This window comes from Scyliorhinus torazame, chromosome 19 (genome assembly GCF_047496885.1).
Source record: "Scyliorhinus torazame isolate Kashiwa2021f chromosome 19, sScyTor2.1, whole genome shotgun sequence".
Classification (NCBI taxonomy): Eukaryota; Metazoa; Chordata; class Chondrichthyes; order Carcharhiniformes; family Scyliorhinidae; genus Scyliorhinus; species Scyliorhinus torazame.
Window position 1 is genome coordinate 4,341,931 of NC_092725.1, and position 18,650 is coordinate 4,360,580.

Here is an 18,650-nt window from a genome sequence, read left to right on the forward strand (position 1 = left end):
TCTCTCTCTCTCTAACCCTCTCTCTCTCACACACACTCCTGTATCTGGGGAGATCTCTCTAACCCTCTCTCTCTCTCTCTCTCTCTCTCAGACACATTCCTGTATCTGGGGAGGTCTCTCTAACCCTCTCCCTCTCACACTCCTGTATCTGGGGAGGTCTCTCTAACCCTCTCTCTCTCTCACACACACTCCTGTACCTGGGGAGGTCTCTCTACCCCCCTCTCTGTCTCTCGCACACACACACACCTGTATCTGGGGAGGTCTCTCTAACCCTCTCTCTCTCTCTCGCACACTCCTGTATCTGGGGAGGTCTCTCTAACCCTCTCTCTCTCACACACACTCCTGTATCTGGGGAGGTCTCTCTAACCCTCTCTCTCTCTCTCTCACACACTCCTGTATCTGGGGAGGTCTCTCTAACTCACTCTCTCTCTCTCTCTCTCTCTCACACTCCTGTATCTGGGGAGGTCTCTCTAACCCTTTCTCTCTCTCTCTCCCACACACTGCTGTATCTGGGGAGGTCTCTCTAACCCTCTCTCTCTCTCTCTCTCACTCACACACTCCTGTATCTGGGGATGTCTCTCTAACCCTCTCTCTCTCTCTCTCTCACACACTCCTGTATCTGGGGAGGTCTCTCTAACCCTCTCTCTCTCTCTCTCCCTCTCTCTCTCACACACTCCTGTACCTGGGGAGGTCTCTCTACCCCCCTCTCTGTCTCTCGCACACACACACACCTGTATCTGGGGAGGTCTCTCTAACCCTCTCTCTCTCTCTCACACACTCCTGTATCTGGGGAGGTCTCTCTAACCCTCTCTCTCTCACACACACTCCTGTATCTGGGGAGGTCTCTCTAACCCTCTCTCTCTCTCTCTCACAAACTCCTGTATCTGGGGAGGTCTCTCTAACTCACTCTCTCTCTCTCTCTCTCTCTCACACACACTCCTGTATCTGGGGAGGTCTCTCTAACCCTTTCTCTCTCTCTCTCCCACACACTCCTGTATCTGGGGAGGTCTCTCTAACCCTCTCTCTCTCTCTCACTCACACACTCCTGTATCTGGGGATGTCTCTCTAACCCTCTCTCACTCTCACACACACTCCTGTATATGGGGAGGTCTCTCTAACCCTGTCTCTCTCTCTCTCTCTCTCACACACTCCTGTATCTGGGGAGGTCTCTCTAACCCTCTCTCTCTCTCTCTCCCTCTCTCACTCACACACTCCTGTATCTGGGGATGTCTCTCTAACCCTCTCTCTCAATCACTCTCACACACACTCCTGTATCTGGGGAGGTCTCTCTAACCCTCCTCTCTCTCTCTCTCACACACACTCCTGTATCTGGGGAGGTCTCTCTAACCCTCGCTCTCTCTCTCTCACACACACTCCTGTATCTGGGGATGTCTCTCTAACCCTCTCTCTCTCACTCTCACACACACTCCTGTATATGGGGAGGTCTCTCTAACCCTCTCTCTCTCTCTCTCACACACTCCTGTATCTGGGGAGGTCTCTCTAACCCTCTCTCTCTCTCTCTCCCTCTCTCACTCACACACTCCTGTATCTGGGGATGTCTCTCTAACCCTCTCTCTCAATCTCTCTCACACACACTCCTGTATCTGGGGAGGTCTCTCTAACGCTCTCTATCTCTCACACACACTCCTGTATCTGGGGAGGTCTCTCTAACCCTCTGTCTCTCTCTCTCTCACACACACTCCTGTATCTGGGGATGTCTCTCTAACCCTCTCTCTCAATCTCTCTCACACACACTCCTGTATCTGGGGAGGTCTCTCTAACGCTCTCTATCTCTCACACACACTCCTGTATCTGGGGAGGTCTCTCTAACCCTCTCTCTCTCTCTCTCACACACACTCCTGTATCTGGGGAGGTCTCTCTAACCCTCTCTCTCTCTCTCTCTCACACACACTCCTGTATCTGGGGAGGTCTCTCTAACCCTCTCTCTCTCTCTCGCACACACACACTCCTGTACCTGGGGAGGTCTCTCTAACCCTCTCTCTCTCCCCCTCCCTCTCGCACACACACACTCCTACTTCTGGGGAGGCGATGCACCATCAATTACACTCGAGACAAGTTGCAGGAAACAAGGTCATGGTTTTAATTCTCTACGACGTAGCCTCTCTGCTGCAGAACCCAGACTGGAGACAGGGCTACAGATCAGTCAACTATATACAACCCCCAGTGGGGCGGGGCCACGGAAGAACAACAATATATAACACAGTGAGTAACAATGGAACAAACAGTAACAGAGAATAAGTACAGCCCAGGAACAGTGGAACAGTGGAACTGCAACAACAGTGGTTCACCACAGGAGGTCTCTCTAACCCACTCTCTCTCTCTCTCACACACACACTCCTGTATCTGGGGAGGTCTCTCTAACCCACTCTCTCTCTCTCTCTCTCACACACACTCCTGTATCTGGGGAGGTCTCTCTAACCCTCTCTCTCTCTCTCTCACACACACCCCTGTATCTGGGGAGGTCTCTCTAACCCTCTCTCTCTCTCTCTCACACACACTCCTGTATCTGGGGAGGTATCTCTAACCCTCTGCCTCTCTCTCTCTCTCTCACACACTCCTGTATCTGGGGAGGTCTCTCTAACCCTCTCTCTCTCTCTCTCTCTCTCACACACTCCTGTATCTGGGGAGGTCTCTTGAACCCGCTCTTTCTCTCTCTCTCACACACACTCCTGTATCTGGGAGGTCTGTCTAACGCTCTCTCTCTCTCACACACACTCCTGTATGTGGGGAGGTCTCTCTAACCCTCTCTCTCTCTCTCTCTCAGACACACTCCTTTATCTGGGGAGGTCTCTCTAACCCCCTCTCTCTCACACACACTCCTGTATCTGGGGAGGTCTCTCTAACCCGCTCTCTCTCTCTCTCTCACACACTCCTGTATCTGGGGAGGTCTCTCTAACCCTCTCTCTCTCTCTAACCCTCTCTCTCTCACACACACTCCTGTATCTGGGGAGATCTCTCTAACCCTCTCTCTCTCTCTCTCTCAGACACATTCCTGTATCTGGGGAGGTCTCTCTAACCCTCTCCCTCTCACACTCCTGTATCTGGGGAGGTCTCTCTAACCCTCTCTCTCTCCCTCACACACTCCTGTATCTGGGGAGGTCTCTCTAACCCTCTCTCTCTCTCACACACACTCCTGTACCTGGGGAGGTCTCTCTACCCCCCTCTCTGTCTCTCGCACACACACACACCTGTATCTGGGGAGGTCTCTCTAACCCTCTCTCTCTCTCTCACACACTCCTGTATCTGGGGAGGTCTCTCTAACCCTCTCTCTCTCTCTCTCACACACTCCTGTATCTGGGGAGGTCTCTCTAACTCACTCTCTCTCTCTCTCTCTCTCTCACACTCCTGTATCTGGGGAGGTCTCTCTAACCCTTTCTCTCTCTCTCTCCCACACACTCCTGTATCTGGGGAGGTCTCTCTAACCCTCTCTCTCTCTCACTCACACACTCCTGTATCTGGGGATGTCTCTCTAACCCTCTCTCTCTCACTCTCACACACACTCCTGTATATGGGGAGGTCTCTCTAACCCTCTCTCTCTCTCTCTCTCTCTCACTCACTCCTGTATCTGGGGAGGTCTCTCTAACCCTCTCTCTCTCTCTCTCCCTCTCTCTCTCACACACTCCTGTACCTGGGGAGGTCTCTCTACCCCCCTCTCTGTCTCTCGCACACACACACCTGTATCTGGGGAGGTCTCTCTAACCCTCTCTCTCTCTCTCACACACTCCTGTATCTGGGGAGGTCTCTCTAACCCTCTCTCTCTCACACACACTCCTGTATCTGGGGAGGTCTCTCTAACCCTCTCTCTCTCTCTCTCACACACTCCTGTATCTGGGGAGGTCTCTCTAACTCACTCTCTCTCTCTCTCTCTCTCTCTCACACACACTCCTGTATCTGGGGAGGTCTCTCTAACCCTTTCTCTCTCTCTCTCCCACACACTCCTGTATCTGGGGAGGTCTCTCTAACCCTCTCTCTCTCTCTCACTCACACACTCCTGTATCTGGGGATGTCTCTCTAACCCTCTCTCTCTCACTCTCACACACACTCCTGTATATGGGGAGGTCTCTCTAACCCTCTCTCTCTCTCTCTCTCTCTCACACACTCCTGTATCTGGGGAGGTCTCTCTAACCCTCTCTCTCTCTCTCTCCCTCTCTCACTCACACACTCCTGTATCTGGGGATGTCTCTCTAACCCTCTCTCTCAATCTCTCTCACACACACTCCTGTATCTGGGGAGGTCTCTCTAACCCTCCTCTCTCTCTCTCTCACACACACTCCTGTATCTGGGGAGGTCTCTCTAACCCTCGCTCTCTCTCTCTCACACACACTCCTGTATCTGGGGATGTCTCTCTAACCCTCTCTCTCTCACTCTCACACACACTCCTGTATATGGGGAGGTCTCTCTAACCCTCTCTCTCTCTCTCTCTCTCTCACACACTCCTGTATCTGGGGAGGTCTCTCTAACCCTCTCTCTCTCTCTCTCCCTCTCTCACTCACACACTCCTGTATCTGGGGATGTCTCTCTAACCCTCTCTCTCAATCTCTCTCGCACACACTCCTGTATCTGGGGAGGTCTCTCTAACGCTCTCTATCTCTCACACACACTCCTGTATCTGGGGACGTCTCTCTAACCCTCTCTCTCTCTCTCTCTCACTCTCTCACACACACTCCTGTATCTGGGGAGGTCTCTCTAACCCCCTCTCTCTCTCTCACACACACACTCCTGTATCTGGGGAGGTCTCTCTAACCCTCTCTCTCTCTCTCTCTCTCTCACACACTCCTGTATCTGGGGAGGTCTCTCTAACCCTCTCTCTCTCTCTCTCTCACACACACACTCCTGTATCTGGGGAGGTCTCTCTAACCCTCTCTCTCTCTCTCTCTCGCACACACACACTCCTGTACCTGGGGAGGTCTCTCTAACCCTCTCTCTCTCCCCCTCCCTCTCGCACACACACACTCCTACTTCTGGGGAGGCGATGCACCATCAATTACACTCGAGACAAGTTGCAGGAAACAAGGTCATGGTTTTAATTCTCTACGACGCAGCCTCTCTGCTGCAGAACCCAGACTGGAGACAGGGCTACAGATCAGTCAACTATATACAACCCCCAGTGGGGCGGGGCCACGGAAGAACAACAATATATAACACAGTGAGTAACAATGGAACAAACAGTAACAGAGAATATGTACAGCCCAGGGACAGTGGAACAGTGGAACTGCAATAACAGTGGTTCACCACAGGAGGTCTCTCTAACCCTCTCGCTCTCTCACACACACCCCTGTATCTGGGGAGGTCTCTCTAACCCTCTGTCTCTCTCTCTCTCTCACACCCCTGTATCTGGGGAGGTCTCTCTAACCCACTCTCTCTCTCTCTCTCTCACACACACTCCTGTATCTGGGGAGGTCTCTCTAACCCACTCTCTCTCTCTCTCTCACACACACCCCTGTATCTGGGGAGGTCTCTCTAAACCTCTGTCTCTCTCTCTCTCTCTCTCACACTCCTGTATCCGAGGAGGTCTCTCGAACCCTCTCTCTCTCTCTCTCTCTCACACACACTCCTGTATCTGGGGAGGTCTCTTGAACCCGCTCTTTCTCTCTCTCTCTCTCACACTCCTGTATCTGGGGAGGTATCTCTAACCCCCTCTCTCTCTCACACACTCCTGTATCTGGGGAGGTCTCTCTAACCCTGTCTCTCTCTCACTCACAGACCCCTGTATCTGGGGAGGTCTCTCTAACCCTCTCTCTCTCTCTCTCTCACACACACACTCCTGTATCTGGGGAGGTCTCTCTAACCCCCTCGCTCTCTCTCTCACACACTCCTGTATCTGGGGAGGTCTCTCTAACCCTCTCTCTCTCTCTCACACACACTCCTGTATCTGGGGAGGTCTCTCTCACCCTCTCTCTCGCTCTCTCTCACACACATTCGTGTATCTGGGGAGGTCTCTCTAACGCTCTCACTCTCTCACGCACACTCCTGTATCTGGGGGGGTCTCTCTAACCCCCCCCCTCTCTCTCACCCCCCCCCCCCCCCCTCTCTCACCCCCCCCCCCTCTCTCTCTCACACACTCCTGTATCTGGGAAGGTCTCTCTAACACTCTCTCTCTCTCTCTCTCTCACACACTCCTGTATCGGGGGAGGTCTCTCTAACCCCCTCTCTCTCTCTCTCTCTCTCTCTCTCACACACTCCTGTATCTGGGGAGGTCTCTCTAAGCCTCTCTCTCTCACACTCCTGTATCTGGGGAGGTCTCTCTAACTCTCTGACTCTCTCACACACACTACTGTATCTGGGGAGGTCTCTCTAACTCTCTCACTCTCTCACACACACTCCTGTATCTGGGGAGGTCTCTCTAACCCCCCCTCTCTCTCTCACACACACTCCTGTATCTGGGAAGGTCTCTCTAACCCTCTCTCTCTCTCTCACACACACTCCTGTATCGGGGGCGGTCCCTCTAACACCCTCTCTCTCTCTCTCTCTCTCACACACTCCTGTATCTGGGGAGGTCTCCCTAACCCTCTCTCTCTCTCTCTCTCACACACCCTCCTGTTTCTGGGGAGGTCTCTCTAACCCTCTCTCTCTCTCTCTCACACACACACTCCTGGGTCTCTCTAACCCTCTCTCTCTCACACACACTCCTGTATCTGGGGAGGTCTCTCTAACCCTCTCTCTCTCTCACACACACTCCTGTATCTGGGGAGATCTCTCTAACCCTCTCTCTCTCTCGCTCTCAGACACACTCCTGTATCTGGGGAGGTCTCTCTAACCCTCTCTCTCTCTCTCTCTCACATACTCCTGTATCTGGGGAGGTCTCTCTAACCCTCTCTCTCACACACTCCTGTATCTGGGGAGGTCTCTCTAACCCTCTCTCTCTCTCACACATACTCCTGTATCTGGGGAGGTCTCTCTAACCCTCTCTCTCTCTCTCTCTCACACACTCTCCTGTATCTGGGGAGGTCTCTCTAACCCGCTCTCTCTCTCTCTCTCACACACTCCTGTATCTGGGGAGGTGTCTCTAACCCTCTCTCTCTCTCTAACCCTCTCTCTCTCACACACACTCCTGTATCTGGGGATGTCTCTCTAACCCTCTCTCTCTCTCTAACCCTCTCTCTCTCACACATCCTCCTCTATCCGTGGAGGTCTCTCTAACCCTCTCTCTCTCTCTAACCCTCTCTCTCTCACACACTCCTGTATCTGGGGAGGTCTCTCTTACCCTCTCTCTCTCTCTCACACACTCCTGTATCTGGGGAGGTCTCTCTAACCCTCTCTCTCTCACACACACTCCTGTATCTGGGGAGGTCTCTCTAACCCTGTCTCTCTCTCACTCACAGACCCCTGTATCTGGGGAGGTCTCTCTAACCCTCTCTCTCTCTCTCTCTCTCACACACACTCCTTTATCTGGGGAGGTCTCTCTAACCCTCTCTCTCTCTCTCACACACTCCTGTATTTGGGGAGGTCTCCCTAACCCTCTCTCTCTCACACACACTCCTGTATCTGGGGAGGTCTCTCTAACCCCCTCTCTCTCTCTCGCACACACACACTCCTGTATCTGGGGAGGTCTCCCTAACCCTCTCTCTCTCTCTCTCTCTCACACACACTCCTGTATCTGGGGAGGTCTCTCTAACCCTCTCTCTCTCACACACACACTCCTGTATCTGGGGAGGTCTCTCTAACCCTCTCTCTCTCTCTCTCACACACACTCCTGTATCTGGGGAGGTCTCTCTAACCCTCTCTCTCTCTCTCTCTCACACACACTCCTGTATCTGGGGAGGTCTCTCTAACTCTCTCTCTCTCTCACACATTCCTGTATCTGGGGAGGTCTCTCTAACCCTGTCTCTCTCTCTCTCTCTCTCTCACATACACTCCTGTATCTGGGGAGGTCTCTCTTACCCTCTCTCTCTCTCTCTCTCTCTCACACGCTCCTGTATCTGGGGAGTCTCTAACCCTCTCTCTCTCCCTCTCTCTCACACACACTCCTGTATCTGGGGAGGTCTCTCTAACCCCCTCTCCCTCTCACACACTCCTGTAACTCTGGAGGTCTCTCTAACCCTCTCTCTCTCTCTCTCTCTCTCTCACACACACTCCTGTATCTGGGGAGGTCTCTCTAACCCTTTCTCTCTCTCTCTCACACACTCACTCCTGTATCTGGGGAGGTCTCTCTAACCCTCTCTCTCTCTATCTCTCTCATACACTCCTGTATCTGGGGAGGTCTCTCTAACCCTTTCTCCCTCTCTCTCACACACTCACTCCTGTATCTGGGGAGGTCTCTCTAACCCTCTCTCTCTCTCTCTCACACACTCCTGTATCTGGGGAGGTAACTCTAACCCTTTCTCTCTCTCTCTCACACACACTCCTGTATCTGGGGAGGTCTCTCTAACCCTCTCTCTCTCTCGCAGACACACTCCTGTATCCGGGGAGGTCTCTCTCTCTCTCACACACTCCTGTACCTGGGGAGGTCTCTCTCTCTCTCTCTCACACACTCCTGTAGCGGGACGGTCTCTCTAACCCTCTCTCTCTCTCTCTCTCTCTCTCTCACACACACTCCTGTATCTGGGGCGGTCTCTCTAACGCCCTCTCTCTCTCTCTCTCTCACACACTCCTGTATCTGTGGATGTCTCTCTAACCCTCTCTCTCAATCTCTCTCACACACACTCCTGTATCTGGGGAGGTCTCTCTAACCCTCTCTCTCTCTCACACACTCCTGTATCTGTGGAGGTCTCTCTAACCCTCTCTCTCTCTCTCTCTCACACTCCTGTATCTGGGGAGTCTCTCTCTAACCCTCTCTCTCTCCCTCTCTCTCACACACATTCCTGTATCTGGGGAGGTCTCTCTAACCCCCTCTCTCTCTCACACACACACTCCTGTATCTGGGGAGGTCTCTCTAACTCTCTCTCTCTCTCACACATTCCTGTATCTGGGGAGGTCTCTCTAACCCTGTCTCTCTCTCTCTCTCTCACATACACTCCTGTATCTGGGGAGGTCTCTCTTACCCTCTCTCTCTCTCTCTCTGTCTCACACTCCTGTATCTGGGGAGGTCTCTCTAACCCCCTCTCTCGCACTCTCTCTTTCACACACACTCCTGTATCTGGGGAGGTCTATCTAACCCCCTCTCTCTCTCTCTCTCCCTCTCTCTCTCTCTCTCTCACACACTCCTATATCTGGGGAGGTCTCTCTAACCCTCTCGCACTCTCTCTCTCACACACACTCCTGTATCTGGGGAGGTCTCTCTAACCCTCTCTCTCTCTCTCCTCACACACACTCCTGTATCTGGGGAGGTCTCTCTAACCTTCTCTCTCTCTCTCTCTCTCTCTCTCACACGCTCCTGTATCTGGGGAGTCTCTCTCTAACCCTCTCTCTCTCTCACACACACTCCTGTATCTGGGGAGGTCTCTCTAACCCTCTCTCTCTCTCTCTCTCACACACTCCTGTAACTGTGGAGGTCTCTCTAACCTTCTCTCTCTCTCTCTCTCTCTCACACGCTCCTGTACCTGCGGAGTTTCTCTCTCACCCTCTCTCTCACACAAAATCCTGTATCTGGGGAGGTCTCTCTAACACCTTCTCTCTCTCTCACACACTCCTGTATCTGGGGAGGTCTCGCTAACCCTCTCTATCTCTCTCTCTCTCTCTCTCACTCCAGACTCCTGTATCTGGGGAGGTCTCTCTAACCCTCTGTCTCTCTCTCACACACACTCCTGTATCTGGGGAGTTCTTTCTAACCCTCTCTCTCTCTCTCTCTCTCTCTCACACACTCCTGTACCTGGGGAGGTCTCTTTAACCCTCTCTCTCTCTCACACACTCTCCTGTATCTGGGGAGGTCTCTCTAACCCCCCCTCTCTCTCTCTCTCTCTCTCTCTCTCTCTCACACACTCCTGTATCTGGGGAGGTCTCTCTAACCCTCTCTCTCTCTCTCTCTCTCACACACACCCCTGTATCTGGGAGGTCTCTCTAACCCTCTCTCTCTCTCTCTCACTCTCACTCTCACACACTCCTGTATCTGGGGATGTCTCTCTCTCTCTCTCTCTCTCACACACACTCCTGTATCTGCGGAGGCTTCTCTCTCTCACACACTCCTGTATCTGGGGAGGTCTCTCTAACCCTCTCTCTCTCTCTCTCACACACACACACACTCCTGTATCTGGGGAGGTCTCTCTAACCCTATCTCTCTCTCACACACACTCCTGTATCTGGGGAGGTCTCTCTAACCCTCTCTCTCTATCTCACACACTCCTGTATCTGGGGAGGTCTCTCGAACCCTCTCTCTCTCTCTCTCTCACACACCTGTATCTGGGGAGGTCTCTCGAACCCTCTCTCTCTCTCTCTCTCACACACCTGTATCTGGGGAGGTCTCTCTAACCCTCTCTCTCTCTCTCTCTCTCACACACTCCTGTATCTGGGGAGGTCTCTCTAACCCTCTCTCTCTCTCACACACACTCCTGTATCTGGGGAGGTCTCTCGAACCGTCTCTCTCTCTCTCTCACACACTGCTGTATCTGGGGAGGTGTCTCTTACCCTCTCTCTCTCTCTCACACACTCCTGTATCTGGGGCGGTCTCTCTAACTCTCTCTCTCTCTCTCTCACACACTCCTGTATCTGGGGAGGTCTCTCTAACACTCTCTCTCTCTCTCTCTCTCTCACACTCCTGTATCTGGGGAGGTCTGTCTAACCCTCTCTCTCTCACACACTCCTGTATCTGAGGCGGTCTCTCTAACCCTCTCTCTCTCTCTCTCTCTCACACACTCCTGTATCTGGGGAGGTCTCTCTAACCCTCTCTCTCTCATACTCCTGTATCTGGGGAGGTCTCTCTAACCCACTCTCTCAATTTCTCTCACACACACTCCTATATCTGGGGCGGTCTCTCTAACCCTCTCTCTCTCTCTCTCTCTCTCACACACTCCTGTATCTGGGGAGGTCTCTCTAACCCTCTCTCTCTCTCTCACACACTCCTGTATCTGGGGAGGTCTCTCTAACCCCCCCTCTCTCACACACACCGGTCTGCATATTTTTGTCAAATCTGTCTTAAATATATTACCCTTATTCTGCGACTTGTCTGGCCTACTCTCTCTCTCCCATGAGTAGAAAATCCTCTCAACGTTTACCGTGAATACCCCTTTAAGAATTTTCTCTGTTTTAACCTTATCTTCCCGCATTCAGCTAGCTGCAGACGCAGTCTGTTTAATCTCTCCCCATACGGCAGTCCACAGACTTATCCTCGTAAACCTCCTGTGTATCGCCTCCCATGACAACGACCTTTCTGAAATAAGGGGAGTAAAATGTGCGCGGTCTTCTAACTGTGTCCTGACCAGGGCCTTGTACAGTTTCCCAAACACCTCTTTGTTGTGACACTCCAGCCCCCTTGAAATAAAAGGCAGCATTTATTTTGCCTTCCCTGTGACCTCCTGCCCCTCTCTGCTCCCCAAGTCCCTTTTGTGGGACAACTTTCTGCAACCTGTCTCCATTTACGGAAAAATCCACTTTCACATTCTTCCGAAATGAACATCCTCCCATCTTCCCACGCCGGGCAGTTGTCTGCCCGGTGACTGGACTTGTCAAAAACATCTCTCCGCAAATGAGGTGCCTGCCTTCCCCCTCCCCCCTTTTGTGTCGCCCGTAAATCCAGCCAGCATGAAATGAACATCGCTTATTGTCACAAGTAGGCTTCGAATGAAGTTACTGTGAAAATCCCCCAGTCGCCACATTCCGGCGCCTGTTCGGGGAGGCTGGTGCGGGAACTGAACCGTGCTGCTGGCCTGCCTTGGTCTGCTTTCAAAGCCAGCGATTTAGCCCAGTGTGCTAAACCAGCGGTGTTGCGCCCTCCATATTTACTGTGAGGCCGTGCCTGCCTCAATTGCGATCAAGGCGTTCTGACCTCACTCCGGGGAAACCGCCCTCAGCCTTACCAGTTTTGGTCCATCGCCGTCTGCTGCGGACTCGCTTCCCCTCCCCCCCCCCTCGCCCCCCCCTCTCTGTTGCCGGCCACTGACATCTTTCCCCCCCCCCCCCCCACTTCTGCCTCTTTACAGCTCGCGCCCTGGAGTGCAACCACTGCGAGTGCCTGGGCACGGGCAAGAACTGCACCAACTCCGTCGTGACCTGCCGACCCGAGGGCGCCCAATGCATCATCGTCCACTACGAGCACGCGGCCTGTGAGTGACGGGGTGGGGGGGGGGGAGGCGGACCAGGGGGGCGGGGAGGGGCACGGGGGGGGGTTGGCAATCGCGGAGCTTGTCGGCGGGCGTGACACTCGAACCGTGAGGAGGAGAGCATAGAACTTCAAATGAGCCTGGACAAGATGTTGGAGTGGGCGAGCAAGTGGCTGATGCAGTTTAACGTCGACAAGGGATTCAAAGCAGTGGGAGGAATGTGGAGAGACAGTGTAAAATAAAAGGGTATAATTGTAAAGGGGGGTGGGCTAGGACCAGAGGGACCTGGGGGTCTGTTTGTCTATTAAGTAAGAGCGCAGTTAATAAGCAAAAAATATCCTGGGATTCATTAACAGGGGCAGAGAGTACAAGAGCCGGAGGGGGGCTCCGTTAAATTGTACAAAACACCAGCTCAGCACCAACCAGGGTGTTATGTCCAGTTCTGGGAGCCACATTCTGAGCAACAATGGAGAGAGAGAGGTAGACAGACAGACTGGGAGAGAGAGAGAGAGATGGGGAGAGAGAGAGAGACGGCGAGAGAGAAAGAGGGACGGATAGCGACGGGGAGAGAGAGAGATAGCTACGGGGAGAGAGAGAGGGAGACGGGGAGAGAGAGAAACGGGGAGAGAGAGAGAGAGAGAGAGAGAGAGATGGGGAGGGAGAGTGAGAGACGGCGAGAGAGAGAGAGAGAGAGGCAGAGACACGGGGAGAGAGGCGGAGACACGGGGAGAGAGGCGGAGACACGGGGAGAGAGGCGGAGACACGGGGAGAGAGGCGGAGACACGGGGAGAGAGGCGGAGACACGGGGAGAGAGGCGGAGACACGGGGAGAGAGGCGGAGACACGGGGAGAGAGGCGGAGACACGGGGAGAGAGGCGGAGACACGGGGAGAGAGGCGGAGACACGGGGAGAGAGGCGGAGACACGGGGAGAGAGGCGGAGACACGGGGAGAGAGGCAGAGACACGGGGAGAGAGGCAGAGACACGGGGAGAGAGGCAGAGACACGGGGAGAGAGGCAGAGACACGGGGAGAGAGGCAGAGACACGGGGAGAGAGGCAGAGACACGGGGAGAGAGGCAGAGACACGGGGAGAGAGGCAGAGACACGGGGAGAGAGGCAGAGACACGGGGAGAGAGGCAGAGACACGGGGAGAGAGGCAGAGACACGGGGAGAGAGGCAGACAAGGGGAGAAAGAGAGAGAGACTCGGGGGAGGGGCGAGAGAGAGAGACACGGGGAGAGAGAGGGAGACACGGGGAGAAAGACAGACACGGGGAGAGAGGCAGAGACACGGGGAGAGAGAGACAAGGGGAGAAAGAGAGAGAGACACGGGGGGAGGGGCGAGAGAGAGACACGGGGAGAGAGAGACACGGGGAGAGAGAGACACGGGGAGAGAGAGACACGGAGAGAGAGAGAGAGACACGGGGAGAGAGAGAGACACGGGGAGAGAGAGAGAGAGACACGGGGAGAGAGAGTGACACGGGGAGAGAGAGAGAGAGACACGGGGAGAGAGAGAGAGAGACACGGGGAGAGAGAGACACGGGGAGAGAGAGACACGGAGAGAGAGAGAGAGACACGGGGAGAGAGAGAGACACGGGGAGAGAGAGAGAGAGACACGGGGAGAGAGAGTGACACGGGGAGAGAGAGAGAGAGACACGGGGAGAGAGAGAGAGAGACACGGGGAGAGAGAGAGACACGGGGAGAGAGAGAGACACGGGGAGAGAGACGGAGACACGGGGAGAGAGACAGAGACACGGGGAGAGAGGCAGAGACACGGGGAGAGAGAGACACGGGGAGAGACATGGGGAGAGAGACAGAGACACGGGGAGAGAGGCAGAGACACGGGGAGAGAGAGACACGGGGAGAGACATGGGGAGAGAGAGACAAGGGGAGAAAGAGAGAGAGACACGGGGGGAGGGGAGAGAGAGAGACACGGGAGGAGAGAGAGACACGGGGAGAGAGAGAGAGACACGGGAGAGAGACACGGGGAGAGAGAGAGACACGCGGAGAGAGACACGCGGAGAGAGACACGGGGAGAGAGAGAGACCTGGTCGCTGCCGACGGGAACAGCGCGGGAACGCTGGGGGGTGGGCGAGGGGGGTTCTTTCACCGGGGTTGAACTCAAAAGGGGTCTGGCCCGCGATCGGTGCCCACCGATCGGCGAACCGGCCTCTCTGAAGGAGGACCTCCTTTCCTCCGCGCCCCGCAAGGTCCATCCGACATCTTCTTGCGGGGTGTCCTCGGGGCTGGCGCCGGCCACCCCGCACATGCGTGGGTGACGGCAGTTAGGCGGCGGATGATGCGGCGCCACTTTTATGCGGCGCCAATGCCCGGCGCGCGCTGAGGGCGCTGCTTTCGCGATACGCATCCCGAGTTTCTTGCGGCCCCGAGCCTCGCCCATTTACGGGCCCTGAATCGGTCAAGATCGGGACCGTTTCGCGCCGTCGTGAACCTCGACGGCGTTCCCGACGGCGTGGGCACTTAGTCGCGGGAGCGGAGAATCGCGCCCAGGGAGAGAGAGAGAGATAGAGAGAGACGGGGAGAGAGAGGGAGTGAGAGAGCCAGGGAGAGAGAGCGAGAGAGACAGGGAGAGAGAGGGAGTGAGAGAGCCAGGGAGAGAGAGCGAGAGAGACAGGGAGAGAGAGGGAGTGAGAGAGCCAGGGAGAGAGAGCGAGAGAGACAGGGAGAGAGCGAGAGAGACAGGGAGAAAGAGAGAGTGAGAGAGTGTCTCTCTCTCTCTCTCTCTCTCTCTCTCTCTGTCTCTCTCTCTGTCTCTCTTTCTCTCTGTCTGTCCCTCTGTCTCTCTCTCTGTCTTCTCTCTGTCTCTCTCTCTGTCTCTCGCTCCCTCTCCCTCTATGTCTCTCTCTCTGTTTGTCTCTCTCGCTCTGTCTCTCTCGCTGTCTCTCTCTCTCGCTGTCTCTCTCTCTCTCGCTGTCTCTCTCTCTCTCTCTCGCTTTCTTTCTCTCTCTGTCTCTCTCGCTGTCTCCCTCGCCTTCTCGCTCTCTCTTGCGCTCTCTCACTCTCTTGCTGTCTCTTTCTCTCTCTTTCTCTCTGTCTCTCTCTCTCTCGCTCCCTCTATGTCCCTCTCTGTTTGTTTTTCTCTCTCGCCGTCTCTCTCTCTATCTCTCTGTCTCTCGCTGTCTCTCTCTCTGTCTCTCTGTCGATCTCTTCCACTGTCAATCGCCCTCTCTCTCATTTTCTGTCTCTCTTTCTCTGTCACTCTCTATCTCTCTCCCTGTGTCTCTCTCTCTCATTCACTGACTCTCTCTCTGTCTCTCTCTGTTGCGGTTTCTCTCTCGCTCTCTCTGTGTCTCTCTCTGTTGCGGTTTCTCTCTCGCTCTCTCTGTGTCTCTCTCTGTCTCGTTGTCGCTCTCCTCTCTCTCCCTGTGTCACATGCCCGATAATGGACTGTCACCTTCCTCACCCGACAGCCAATCAGTTTTTGCAGCACTGCGCCCAGCCCCTGGAGTGTGATGTGATCGCGAAGACGGGGAACGCCACGCAGATCCAGCACAAGTGCTGCGGAACCGACCGCTGCAATTAGCGCCTCAGCTGCGCACCTGGAAGTGCCGTCGGGCCCTCTCGTGTCTTCTCCAGCGACGTGCTATCCTCCTCATTCCGTCATCTCTTCCACGCACCGCCGCCAACCAGGATGGTGGACCCCGTCGAAAAATAGGGCCAGCACCACAGGGAAGAGAGACGCGGTGACGTATCTTCCCATCCCCCACCCCCGTGACGATTGGGACAAATGAAGGAACACCAAATTTCAAAGGGTCGTGACAATTCCCGCGCCGGGAGAAAGGATGCTGATTGGTTGATGAGGCGACTCTGGACGAGCTGCTGCCTCTCGGAAAGCAACCCGCAATGATAGGCTCCCCAAATTCCCCAAAACAAGAAGCTGCAAGACTTGGGCCTGTACCTTTAGTTTGTACAATCCAGGTCCCCGCACCAGAATGCATGCCGCTCCTCCCAAGCGTGTCACGGGATTACATTTGAATATCACACTGGTTGTTCACACACTCAGGGTTGCCCAGTGAGTGCTGCCCAGCCATGGAATCCCATCTCGCGCCGAAGATCGTCAAGTCGATGTGGGAAGCGTGACGCGTTCTCTGGAGTGTGAATTGTTGTCATCATCTGAAACTTGGTTTTCTTCCAATTGTCCTGATCAGAGAAAGATGGGAAGGCTTGGTGACGCGTCTCTCTCTCTGTCTCCCCCTCTGTGTGTGTGTCTCTCTCTCTCTCTGTCTCTCGAACCCTCTGTGTCTCTCCCTCTGTGTGTGTCTCTCTCTCTCTCTCTCTCCCTCTCTGTGTGTCTCCCCCTCTGTGTCTCCCCCTCTGTGTCTCCCCCTCTGTGTCTCCCCCTCTGTGTCTCTGTCTCCCCCTCTGTGTCTCTGTCTCTCTCTCTGTGTGTCTCTCTCCCTCTCTGTGTCTCTCTCTCTTTCTCCCTCTCTGTGTCTCTCTGTCTCGCTCTGTGTGTCTCTCTCTGTGACTCTCTCTCTGTGTCTCTCTCTGTGTCTGTCTTTCTCTCTGTCTCTGCTCTCTTTCTCTCTCTCTCTCCGCTCTCTCTCTCTATAAAGCTCAGTGGCTCTCAGACGGTTCCTGTCTTCTTAGTCCTGTAGTTGCTCTTGTGGCCAATCAGTGGCCCTCAATAAAGACATGATTGCAGACACCTTCGGCCTGCTGTTTCCTCATTGGCTCTTCCTGTCCCCCATGGACCCCCAGCCTGTCGAACGCGATTCTTCCGCCTCTCTTGTCCCCCCCCCAGTTTCAAACGGAGGTGAGCGCAGTGCTGGAGTGGAGATAGGTGTAGACACCTCCCTTGATAGGCCCCTCCACCCCTCGTGTGTTTACCCATCATGCCTCTCCCTCCTTGAACACCTCAACACTATTCACCTCGATCACTTGCTGAGTTACCGCGTTCCACTTTCTCCTCCAAGCTCTGGGGGTCTAATGGCAAATAACATTCCCGCACTTCATCCGCCTCTTGTTTTCCCTCCTGGTGACCCTGTGAGGGATCATCTTCGCTGGGAGCCGGGAGAGGGAATTAAGGAGGGAAGGGGAGGATCACATGATGGGGTAGGGGAGGAGGAGGAACTGTTGTCTGACTTTACTCCGACTTTCCGACACCGAATCTGACAATAATCGAATTTAACGAGTTAGTAAAGTCAATCGTCCGTAGCAAGTCCAGTAAAAGGCCAGGGTGAGGATCGGTTTCACTGACTACGACGTGATTAAGGGGTCACCCCCTCTACGATCGCCTGCTTCGTGACGACTTACCGCCTCAATTTGATGGGTGCGTGCGGTTAATGCGTCGAACGAAACGTTTTTGCTCGGCCCGCTGCTAATCTGAAAATGGCTTCCTTGACCTTGTTGGTTGTCACAGTGAAAACACCATGAGAGAGGTGAGGGTCTGTGAGACTCCAACGATACCAGGGCTCACCTGGAGGTGGGGGGGGGGGGGGGGGGAGGGAGGCCCCGATGCCTTAGTCAGATTGGTCCGACAGACGCCGACACTCGCACGCCACCCTAATCGCTCACGTCTGAGACAGAAGGTTGGCAAAGAAATAATGCAGCCTCTCACCTGTTTGCGTTCTCGCGGAGAATTCCAAGTTACGTCGAACACTCTGATATCACGCAGAACTCAGACGCAATCTTTATTCACGGTTCTGATGCGGGGGGGTGGGGGTTGGGGCTAGCACAATGAAACATGTGTCTACCTCGAGCATTATTTCCAATTCTTTAACTTTCCCTCACACAATCACAGAATAATACAGCACAGAGGCCATTCAGCCCATCGAGTCCGCACCGTCACATGAGAAACACCTGACTTGCCTTCCTAACCCCATTTGCCAGCACTTGGACCATAGCCCTGAATGTTGTGACGTGCCAAGTACTCATCCAGGTACTTGTTAAAGGATGTGAGGCAACCCGCCTCTCCCACCCTCCCAGGCAGTGCGTTCCAGACCATCACCACCCTCTGGGTGAAAAATGTCCCTCACCTTGAACTGCCGTCCCCTTGTGACTGACCCTTCAACTAAGGGGTACAGCTGTTCCCTATCCACCCTGTCCGTGCCCCTCATTATCCTGTACACCTCGATCAGGTCGCCCCTCAGTCTTCTCTGCTCCAACGTAAACAACCCAAGCCTATCCAACCTCTCTTCGTAACTGAAACGTTCCATCCCAGACAACATCCCGATGAATCTCCTCTGCACCCCCCTCAAGTGCAATCACGCCCTTCCTTCCTTAGGGGCAGCACGGTAGCACAAGTGGCTAGCACTGTGGCTTCACAGCGCCAGGGTCCCAGGTTCGATTCCCCGCTGGGTCACGGCCTGTGCGGAGTCTGCACGTTCTCCCCGTGTGGGTTTCCTCCGGGTGCTCCGGTTTCCTCCCACAGTCCAAAGATGTGCAGGCGAGGTGGACTGGCCGTGCAAAATTGCCCTTAGTGTCCAAAAAGGTTAGGAGGGGTTATTGGGTTACGGGGATAGGGTGGATGTGTTGGCTT

General features: G+C 54.4%; 1 long non-coding RNA gene across 1 annotated transcript; it reads left to right on the forward strand.

Annotated features, from left to right (window-relative positions):
• Positions 1–2,439: 2,439 nt before the first annotated feature.
• On the forward strand, positions 2,440–16,818 carry LOC140395988 (uncharacterized). The gene is made up of 3 exons (XR_011936424.1): positions 2,440–5,167; positions 12,033–12,155; positions 15,580–16,818. It is a non-coding gene; the product is annotated as an uncharacterized lncRNA (long non-coding RNA).
• The last annotated feature ends 1,832 nt before the right edge of the window (positions 16,819–18,650 follow it).